Source organism: Pinus tabuliformis, chromosome 8 (genome assembly GCF_031772625.1).
Source record: "Pinus tabuliformis cultivar Carrire ecotype Pingquan chromosome 8, CPIR1, whole genome shotgun sequence".
Taxonomy (NCBI): Eukaryota; Viridiplantae; Streptophyta; class Pinopsida; order Pinales; family Pinaceae; genus Pinus; species Pinus tabuliformis.
Genome location: NC_142294.1, coordinates 847,615,643 through 847,625,452, shown reverse-complemented (window position 1 = coordinate 847,625,452; position 9,810 = coordinate 847,615,643). Strand labels below are relative to the sequence as shown.

The 9,810-nt window shown below is 40.7% G+C and overlaps 2 pseudogenes; both read left to right on the top strand.

Moving 5' to 3' along the window:
- The first annotated feature begins 4,105 nt into the window (after window positions 1–4,105).
- Window positions 4,106–4,655, top strand: LOC149238227 (uracil phosphoribosyltransferase pseudogene; annotated as a pseudogene).
- Window positions 4,656–4,746: 91 nt separating this feature from the next.
- On the top strand, window positions 4,747–9,223 carry LOC149238226 (uracil phosphoribosyltransferase-like; annotated as a pseudogene).
- Window positions 9,224–9,810: the final 587 nt, after the last annotated feature.

The following is a 9,810-nucleotide window of genomic DNA, read 5'->3' as shown; positions in this document are numbered from 1 at the left end:
AGCAAAGGTCTATTAGGGAATATTACTAGCCCTAGGACTCAATTCAAGGCAAGTGAAGTTAAGAGGAAGGCTATTAGTGGGAGATCGAAGTCTCCTAAAGAAGTAGCAGCAGTTGTTGGGGAGCATAATTTTGGATCTACTGGGAGGTCGAAGATATTTCAGCAAGAGGTCATGGTAGACTTGATCTTGGAAGGTATTTGTTTGAGTCTAGGTCATGGTATTCATCAATTGAAATATTTGAAAGATAAAGAATATATTTACGGGTTTTCCCCTCAAGAGCAGGGGTTTTGGCCCTTGCTTGAAACCTATATATTATTCCATTGTTCTTACTATTTTGGTAGTTGTTTGATGTATTGCACATTGGAATAATAACGAACAAAGCTAATAAGTAAAAGGTAATACAAACAACTATCATGTTAAGAGAATTAACATATTCATTGCCCTATTGAGTTCTCAACAACTTCAACCCTTGGTAATCCACATTATCAACCTACATTCTGTTGCAATTAACGCATTCTACAATAATCCATCACTAATCCTTCCTTTCTATCCATTCATTTTAGAAAGAAATACTTTCAAAATTCAAAACAACTTCTTCTTACCAGACCTTTGTAAATTTTAATTTCAGCAAACCTGCAATCTCATTCAAACTCTTCCAAATCTGATCCTTCTTCTAAAGCTTCTTGTATGTTTCCTATGTGGGTTCTTGTTTCCTAGCCTCTTCCTTATTTGTCAATGTGGCATTCCAACTCTGTTGCTGCAATTTCTGCGTTCTTCCAAGCCTACTATTTTTTAACAGCTATAAACTTCTAATCTTTCTAACTCCAATACCACTTTGATACAAGCCCGATTTAGAAATTCTTTACACACAGTTCCCAATCTTAGTCCAAAAATCACTTCCTTTCTTGTTACTCTGTTTACAGTTGTTTTCTGGGATGATAAATCCATTTTTTGTACAAATCATAGGGAGGAGTTGAAAAGGTCTAATTCTCACACACCTTTAAACATATGCCCTAATATTATAACTCGGCCCCTTTATTTCACCCATCTCTATATTGGATTTCCCCTTAGCCCCAAGGCATTAAGTATATCTATGCCTCATGGCCATGCGCTCAAAAGGCTTGCTCCCTCATTCTAGTCTAGTCTCTTTGATACCCCGTGCACAATTAAAATAAATCTCAAGCTTCCAAGCTTCCGAGTTGGCCCACTTTAATCCTCCTTCTTATGCCCTCTCTTATGAGTGTCCACTTGTCACGAGAACTTGCTTTCAAATTCCAGCCCCTTTCCTTTTTGGAATTAAATGGAAGTCTCAGGATCCTGATCTTCAAATTTCATGGCATGGCCTATTGTTCCACGTCTTCCACTACACAACATGTACTCCACCTGTTGACTCCACTAGTGATGTCTGGCTCTTAATTAAAAAATCTTCCAAGTTTGACAGTCCAGGGCAATGGAAAATTTCTCGTCTCCAACAGCTTTCTTCAATTGACGAATCCCTAGTTCCCAACAGTTTTTAAAAATGGTATTTCGTAAATGTTATAGGTTTCTGATCCTCTTTCTCGACATTGTTGAATGATGCCTTCCTTCCAACAAAAATCCAACTTTTGTCTCCCGACACTATCAAATGACAGATTCTCATCAATTCAAAAACGCTTAGGTGTTGTGTCGCTCCTTGTTCTTAACTCCTATCCTGGCTTACTATGTGAACACTCATTTTATGAAGGCTCACCTCCTTTGGATGCTATCAACTTCTCTGCTCCCCTCACGCTTTGTGACCCTTTCTGCCTCCTATAAATGAGATATACACTAGATCTCGCTTTCGACCCTGTTATCTATTTAACTTGGAATTTCTGTTTTATAGTTCGACACAGAGCATTGTTGAAAGATAAGAATTGCAGAAGGACCAGTTATTGGGGAAAAATTTCCTCTCCACACTCCCACTGCATCACTCTAATGTTAATAATTCCCTTCTCTATCTCTCTTATTAACTTTGTTTCGGCCTTTTGTCTTCAAGCTTCCATTCTGCTCATACTCAATGTTTGATATTCTTAAAAACACTCCTACGGCCTTTAATTATTGGATCATTTATCCTTCGTTGATCAATGACCAATGTCTATCTCTCCCGAGCTTATTCTTCCACCACACTTCAGCTAGGTAAATCTCTTCTGATCTTGATTATGCTTGCAACACACCTATATCACACTCAGGCTACAAAGGTTCATCGCAAATTATAACGGGATTATTCAAACAAATGGAAAAGGCTCAACACACACAGACACTGAACACTCAAACAAAGAGTTGTCTCTATTAATATTCACACATAAATACTTTACAAGGCCCTCTTCACCAAATTCACATTAAATTCCTCTTGGCCTTGTCTCCCTTATTCGACCCTCAATCCTTCTCAAGCCTCTCTATCACTCGCACCACTATTATTCATCATTCATTTACATAATAAAGTACAAAAGGATCATGAACTAATTTATTTTAGAACCACAATTTTCTCACCCAAACCTTTAATTTGGAATTCTTAGATCCGCAAATCTTTCTAGAGATATAACTACCCTACAATCTCTCTAACTCTCCCAGATACTTCTCGAGATTTTTCTTCTAAAAGAGATATCTAGTTACAATATTCCTCATTCTCATCACTTATGTGCTTTTCTCATGAAAACATAGAAAAATACAAATAATTAAATAATTAAAGGCCATTAGGGAACCAACTCCCTTGGTAAATGAAAGACCCCTAATCTAGTCAAAATACAAATTGACTTGGAAGTTTAATACTCCTTCATTATTTAAGAAGGCTAAGCTCCAAACCTTTAGAAGGTAGTTTGAAGTACTCAAAATGGATGAGGAAGAGGACATTTTTGCTTACTTTCACTGGTTATATGAAGTTTTCAACTCTCTCAAAGGGCTTGGTGAAGATATCAAGGAGAAGACCATTGTGCAAAACGTTTTGAGATCTCTCCTAGATCGTTTTGATGCTAAAGTCAGTTCCATAGAAGAGTTGAAGGAATTGGACACCTTATCACTGAGTGAACTTCATGTAATTCTCATTGCATATGAAATGAGAATAGGAAACTCAAATCACATAGAAGTTGCATTTAAGGCATCAAAAGAAGATGGGTTCCATGCTCAAGGTATTTTATTTTAAAGGTCAAGCACCCATTGAGTGCTTCTAGAATTAGTCCTGGGTCAAGAAATCAAAAGATTCATTGTCATAAGTTAAAGACCCCATCGGGCACATTGTAACTTGTAAAGAAAATTATTTTTGTCATTAAAAATGTCAAAATACCCTTCAAGACCAAGTCGGCCTGGCAGCTGGGAAGTCGGCCTGGCAGCTGGGAAGTCGGCCTGGCAGCTGGGAAGCCGGCCTAGCAGTTGGGAAGTCGGCTTGACAGCTGAGAAGTCGGCCTAATTTGAGGATCCGTGTCCACCTTAAGAAGCCTATATAAAGGAGGGAACGTAATCTCCTTGGGAGACATTCATGACTCACTCATTCAAGAGAAAGAGGAGGAATAAGAAAGCAGTGAAGAAGGAAGAGGATGAAGAAGACTTGTTTCTAGGCTATTTCTCTCTCACACGTGCGAAGGAAGGCTAGGGTTTATGTTGCTGGTATATGGTTTTTTCTCTTGCAGTTTCGATCTTGAAGAAGGAAGAGAAAGAAGGTCAGTGAAGGTCACATTAGGCCATCCTCAAGCACCAAAAGAAGGAGAAATCCAAGCGAAGGTCTTGTTAGACTCCGTCTTATGTCGGTGTGAGATTGATTCTTCTTCAAAACCCTGTTTTGAAGAAGAAATCATTAAATGTGTTGTTTTAGAATATGTAATTTATTCTCCCGCTCTTCAAATGGCAGTAGTTTCCTCAGCTCCTATCTCTGCAAAAGCACAAACAAAAGAAAACAAAACATCATCAGCAATCATGTCCATTTGTCTGATCTGGTCTAGAAGCTGTCTTCAGTTGTCATTTGGTTATACAGCTCTCCATACATTTGGTTGCTCAGATCTGGTTACTTAGCCAAGGAATCGCTGGAATGAAAAGCATACTTTAATCTCTTGACAATCATATGCCTGCGGCCTTGTTGCATAAGATAAATAAGAAAGCGCGATGGCAGAACTGGGGAGGCTTCTTATCTATGAGGCATCAAGGGATTGGTTGCCCATTGTTAGCGGTGAGATCCAAACACCACTAGGAGTTGCATCTGTTGAGTTCATTGATCCAAGAGAGCCCGTGATGATAGTGCCAGTTTTGAGAGCTGGTCTTGTATTGGTGGAGCATGCTGCATCTATTTTGCCTGCAACAAAAACATATCATGTTGGCTATTATAGAGATGAGAATACACTTCAAGCAACCTTATATTTGAACAAACTGCCAGAAAGATTTCTAGAGGATTCTCGTGTGCTTGTAGCTGATCGAATGCTTGCAACTGGTGGGACAATTGTTGCACAATTAATCTACTGAAGGACAGGGGAATTGATCCCAAAGATATACGGGTGGTTTCCGCTGTGGCTGCTTCCCCTACACTTAAAAAATTAAGTGATAAATTTCCTGGGCTTCATGTCTATACTGGAACTATTGATCTTGGTCTGGGTGAAAACGGTTTTATTGTTCCATGTCTTGGGGATGCAGGAGACCGCAGTTATGGCACTTAAGATACTTTCATTTGGTTTTGATGCTCATTGGCGTGAAGGACAAAACCTTATTCCCAGTTTAACACCATATCTTGCCATCCTCTTTTGCGTAATGTGTCTCTATTGCTCCCTCGGTTTACAGTCATTTGGTGGCCTTGTCTATGCAAACAATCCTAAACTGGAAGGGGCAAGTCTCAAAAATGATGACTACGTAGTCTTCAACTTTAACGACTATCCTAGTGGTATTAGTAAGTCAATCAAGCTCTCATCACACGCTGCGGTAGCAGCTCATGATAAGGACATCAATTCTGTGGCTGTTGCTCCAAATGATAGTCTTATCTGTACTGGTTCTCAGGATCGAATAGCTCGTATATAGAGATTACCAGATTTGGTACCAGTACTAGTACTAAGAGGCCACAAAAGAGGAGTTTGGTGTGTGAAATTTTCACCGGTAGATTAATGTGTGATGAAAGCATCCGGTGACCAGACAATCAAAATATGGGTATTATCGGATGGCTCTTGCTTGAAGACATTTGAAGGTCATACTGCAAGCGTACTGCGAGCTTCCTTCCTCACCCGTGGGGGACACAGTTTGTTTCTTGTGGTGCGGATGGCTTGTTGAAATTGTGGACAATCAAGTCCAATGAAGGTATTGCAACATTTGATCAGCACGAGGACAAGATCTGGGCAATGGCTGTGGGCGCGTCGAGATGCCATGGGCTGTGGCACATTGAATTTCAAATGCAGATCTCAAAGGCTGGGTTACCAATTCCAAAGCTGGAGCTCATCAGATCTACCAAACTAAGCGTAGAAAGGGTCAGATGAGTGGGTCAGGGACCATTGCATCCGCAGCGGATTGGGCGAGGTCGAACGATTACATCATGTGTGTGCAGGATGCTCACTGGAATCCCATACCAGGGTCGTGGAGGAGTTCGCCAGGCCTTGATCGTCGGCAGGGGATCTAATGCCATGAAACATTGCTCATAAGCACATCATTGTGTCCTTACAGTGGACGGGTGTTTTGTAAAAGCTGCATAATCAGTCAAGGATCGTTTCACTGGATGTTGAAGTTTCATAGAGGTTGGAAATTATAGTGGGAAGCAATGAAGGACGGCTCTAAAATCTGCCACTTGATATTTTCTGAGTGATTATCTTATCCTGTTGGCGGCATCTGTTAGTAGACATAGGAGGCTGGATCAGGACATGGTTCCTCAGTCACAAAAATAATTTCGATGGTTCCTGTGAATCGACATTAAACTGCATGGTTATAGTTATATTTGCAGCTGCTGAAAAGAATCTCGAGACTTGAGCGACAAAGGAAAAGGATTGGGTCATGAACTGAGGGTCTACGAGCAAATAAGAAATGGAGATATGGGTTTGTGCCAGTGGTTGAACGGATCAAATCGAGGGTTCAATGGGCAAACCTTAGTGTGCTAACAAATCAAGGGCGTTGGTTATCCAGAGCGAGGCTGTAGTTCTGACGCAGGAACTAGGTCAAGCATTACAAGGATTGGGGCAAGGAACTATATCGGGATATTACGGAATAGTCATCCCCATCGATCACAAGGCCTGATTCATGCCCACACTGAGAAACTCGGACTCTCTCAGCACCTTGTTGCAGTACAGAACTTGGAGAGCTTGGACAGAAATGCACGACAAGAATTATCGCATTGAGATTCATTAAACCTGAGCTTCTTCCCTTTGTCGAAACAAGCGTCCCTTTTGCAATCCAACACCTGGCCCTTTCACTTCAGCCAAAAATAAATAAAGACACCTGTTACCAGATGAATAGGATTCGTTCTTATCTATGACCTCAGTTAGTCATACGATGGGGTATGCGCTCCAATTGTTAGGCTTTTTTGGTTAGATATTTTCGAGGAGAAAGTTGTTACATGTTCTATTTATGTAACTTCAGGTGAAACAGCGCAGAGGTTTTTGGGTTGATCTATTTTCTCCTACAACAGTCCTATTTAATGTATTAAAAATCATTTGTAAAAAAGGTGGAGAGAGAGGAGGAGAGAATTCTGAGAGCTGGTGGAGAACAGAGCTTTCATTGTACAGATTTTGACAGAGATTTTAAATCAAAAAATGCAGCTCTGACCCCTGAGATTCCTGTGGTATGACAATTTAGCATAAGTTTTCCTTCTGTTTCATATGTAACCTGTTATGTTTTCATTTCACTTCATGATCATTTCTAATTGAACAAATGAAGTGTTAAGGTAGAATTCATCATTTGTATGCTCTGCCTTTAAGTTTGTTCAATATTTAATGTTTTCTTCTGTTTGACAAGGATTCATCTTCTATGCCCTTGTCAGCTCCTCACCAGTCTTGCCATTCCATTTAATCTCAATTTGATGTTAAATTTCTTGCCTACCTTGCCTCAGGGGATAATCTGTGTTCTTGATTACATTTCTCTGCTCAAGCTGTTACTTTGCCCATGCAGCCCAGAAAAACCCCGTTATTTTATTAAAAACCCCTTTTTATCAGTTTACTAGCCTAAAATCAGTGTTACCCTATTGGTTATCTCGCCCATTGAAGATTTTGACCGAGATAAACCGGAGAGAGCCCTCTCCTGCCCCGTAGGGCTAGCTACGAGGCTAAGTGGTTTGATGTTGCCTTGAGGTTTACCTTTCTCAGCCTGAGGTGAAATTTCAAGCGCTAACATATTGGCGACCATACTGGGGAGAACATTCGACTTGTTGATTGTCTTGTACCAGTACATGAAATCAAATTGCAGATCTAATTCTGATGGTGGACAGCAGTCAGATACATATGCAGGCTGAACCATTCACCTGGCGACTCCAATTCGATCCAGACATTCCAACGTTTGCTGATTCATTCATGCAATGGTAGGGTATGTGGCAAACCTTACCCTGTGTGAAGTTGTAGAAGGAATAAGAAAGGAGTTAGCTGATACTGAATTTGATGAAGATGTTTTCAGTGCCTTGCTTCATTTGTTGAAATCTTCAACGTTATCTTCAAAGTTCTTCAAAACTAAATTTTGTGAGTTAATTGTTGAAAGAATCGAAAAGGAGATTAAATGTTTAAATGAGCAAATCCAGTCATATGATTTCCAAGACCCTAAAAAGTTCTTAGAAATCCTTCCTCCTTCCCAACAAGAAACAACAGACTTGCCTACAGATGTTTACATTGACAGTGTGCAGCTGGAAGTATGTGTTGCAGAGTTGGGGCAGCCAACAGAGTCTGGCTTCCGTGATCCTATTGCGGCATATATGGACGTGTTTTTCAGTTTGATTGACAGATCAGGCTGTCTTTTCCGTGACCAGGGTCATTACTTGCACGAAGGGCTGCCAGCAATTACATTTGTGTCCTGGCGGAAGCATGCTCGAGCGGCATCATTCTCAGGTTTACTTGAATGGCTAATCTGGCATTTCAGTATTACCTGATCTATTGTTTGTACAGCAGATTAGAGTAGATTTTGTAAATAAATAAGCAGCCATAAGGGCAGCATCTTGTTTTAGTTTGCTTGAAGATTGTTAAGCCGTTTTTCAGTCATTTTAGTCTTGAGATCAAATCAGTTTGAGTTCAGTTTCAGTTGTGTTGATGATGACTCCATTGCCCAATGGGTGGAGGCACTGTTTGCTCTCCCAAAGTTCTGCGGTTCTTGGCACCTCCACGAAGCGGCAGCTGCCATCCCAAGTGGAGCCGATGTTAGACTCCGTCTTATGTCGGTGTGAGATTGATTCTTCTTCAAAACCTTGTTTTGAAGAAGAAATCATTAAATGTGTTGTTTTAGAATATGTAATTTATTCTCCCGCTCTTCAAATGGCAGCAGTTTCCTCAGCGCCTATCTCTGCAAAAGCACAAACAAAAGAAAACAAAACATCATCAACAATCATGTCCATTTGTCTGATCTGGTCTAGAAGCTGTCTTCAGTTGTCATTTGGTTATACATCTCTCCATACATTTGGTTGCTCAGATCTGGTTACTTAGCCAAGGAATCGCTGGAATGAAAAGCATACTTTAATCTCTTGACAAGCATATGCCTGCGGCCTTGTTGCATAAGATAAATAAGAAAGCGCGATGGCAGAACTGGGGAGGCTTCTTATCTATGAGGCATCAAGGGATTGGTTGCCCATTGTTAGCGGTGAGATCCAAACACCACTAGGAGTTGCATCTGTTGAGTTCATTGATCCAAGAGAGCCCGTGATGATAGTGCCAGTTTTGAGAGCTGGTCTTGTATTGGTGGAGCATGCTGCATCTATTTTGCCTGCAACAAAAACATATCATGTTGGCTATTATAGAGATGAGAATACACTTCAAGCAACCTTATATTTGAACAAACTGCCAGAAAGATTTCTAGAGGATTCTCGTGTGCTTGTATCTGATCCAATGCTTGCAACTGGTGGGACAATTGTTGCACAATTAATCTACTGAAGGACAGGGGAATTGATCCCAAAGATATACGGGTGGTTTCGGCTGTGGCTGCTTCCCCTGCACTTAAAAAATTAAGTGATAAATTTCTTGGGCTTCATGTCTATACTGGAACTATTGATCTTGGTCTGGGTGAAAACAGTTTTATTGTTCCAGGTCTTGGGGACGCAGGAGACCGCAGTTATGGCACTTAAGATACTTTCATTTGGTTTTGATGCTCATTGGCGTGAAGGACAAAACCTTATTCCCAGTTTAACACCATATCTTGCCATCATCTTTTGCATAATGTGTCTCTATTGCTCCCTCGGTTTACAGTCATTTGGTGGCCTTGTCTATGCAAACAATCCTAAACTGGAAGGGGCAAGTCTCAAAAATGATGACTACGTAGTCTTCAACTTTAACGACTATCCTAGTGGTATTAGTAAGTCAATCAAGCTCTCATCACACGCTGCGGTAGCAGCTCATGATAAGGACATCAATTCTGTGGCTGTTGCTCCAAATGATAGTCTTATCTGTACTGGTTCTCAGGATCGAATAGCTCGTATATAGAGATTACCAGATTTGGTACCAGTACTAGTGCTAAGAGGCCACAAAAGAGGAGTTTGGTGTGTGAAATTTTAACCGGTAGATTAATGTGTGATGAAAGCATCCGGTGACCAGACAATCAAAATATGGGTATTATCGGATGGCTCTTGCTTGAAGACATTTGAAGGTCATACTGCAAGCGTACTGCGAGCTTCCTTCCTCACCCGTGGGGGACACAGTTTGTTTCTTGTGGTGC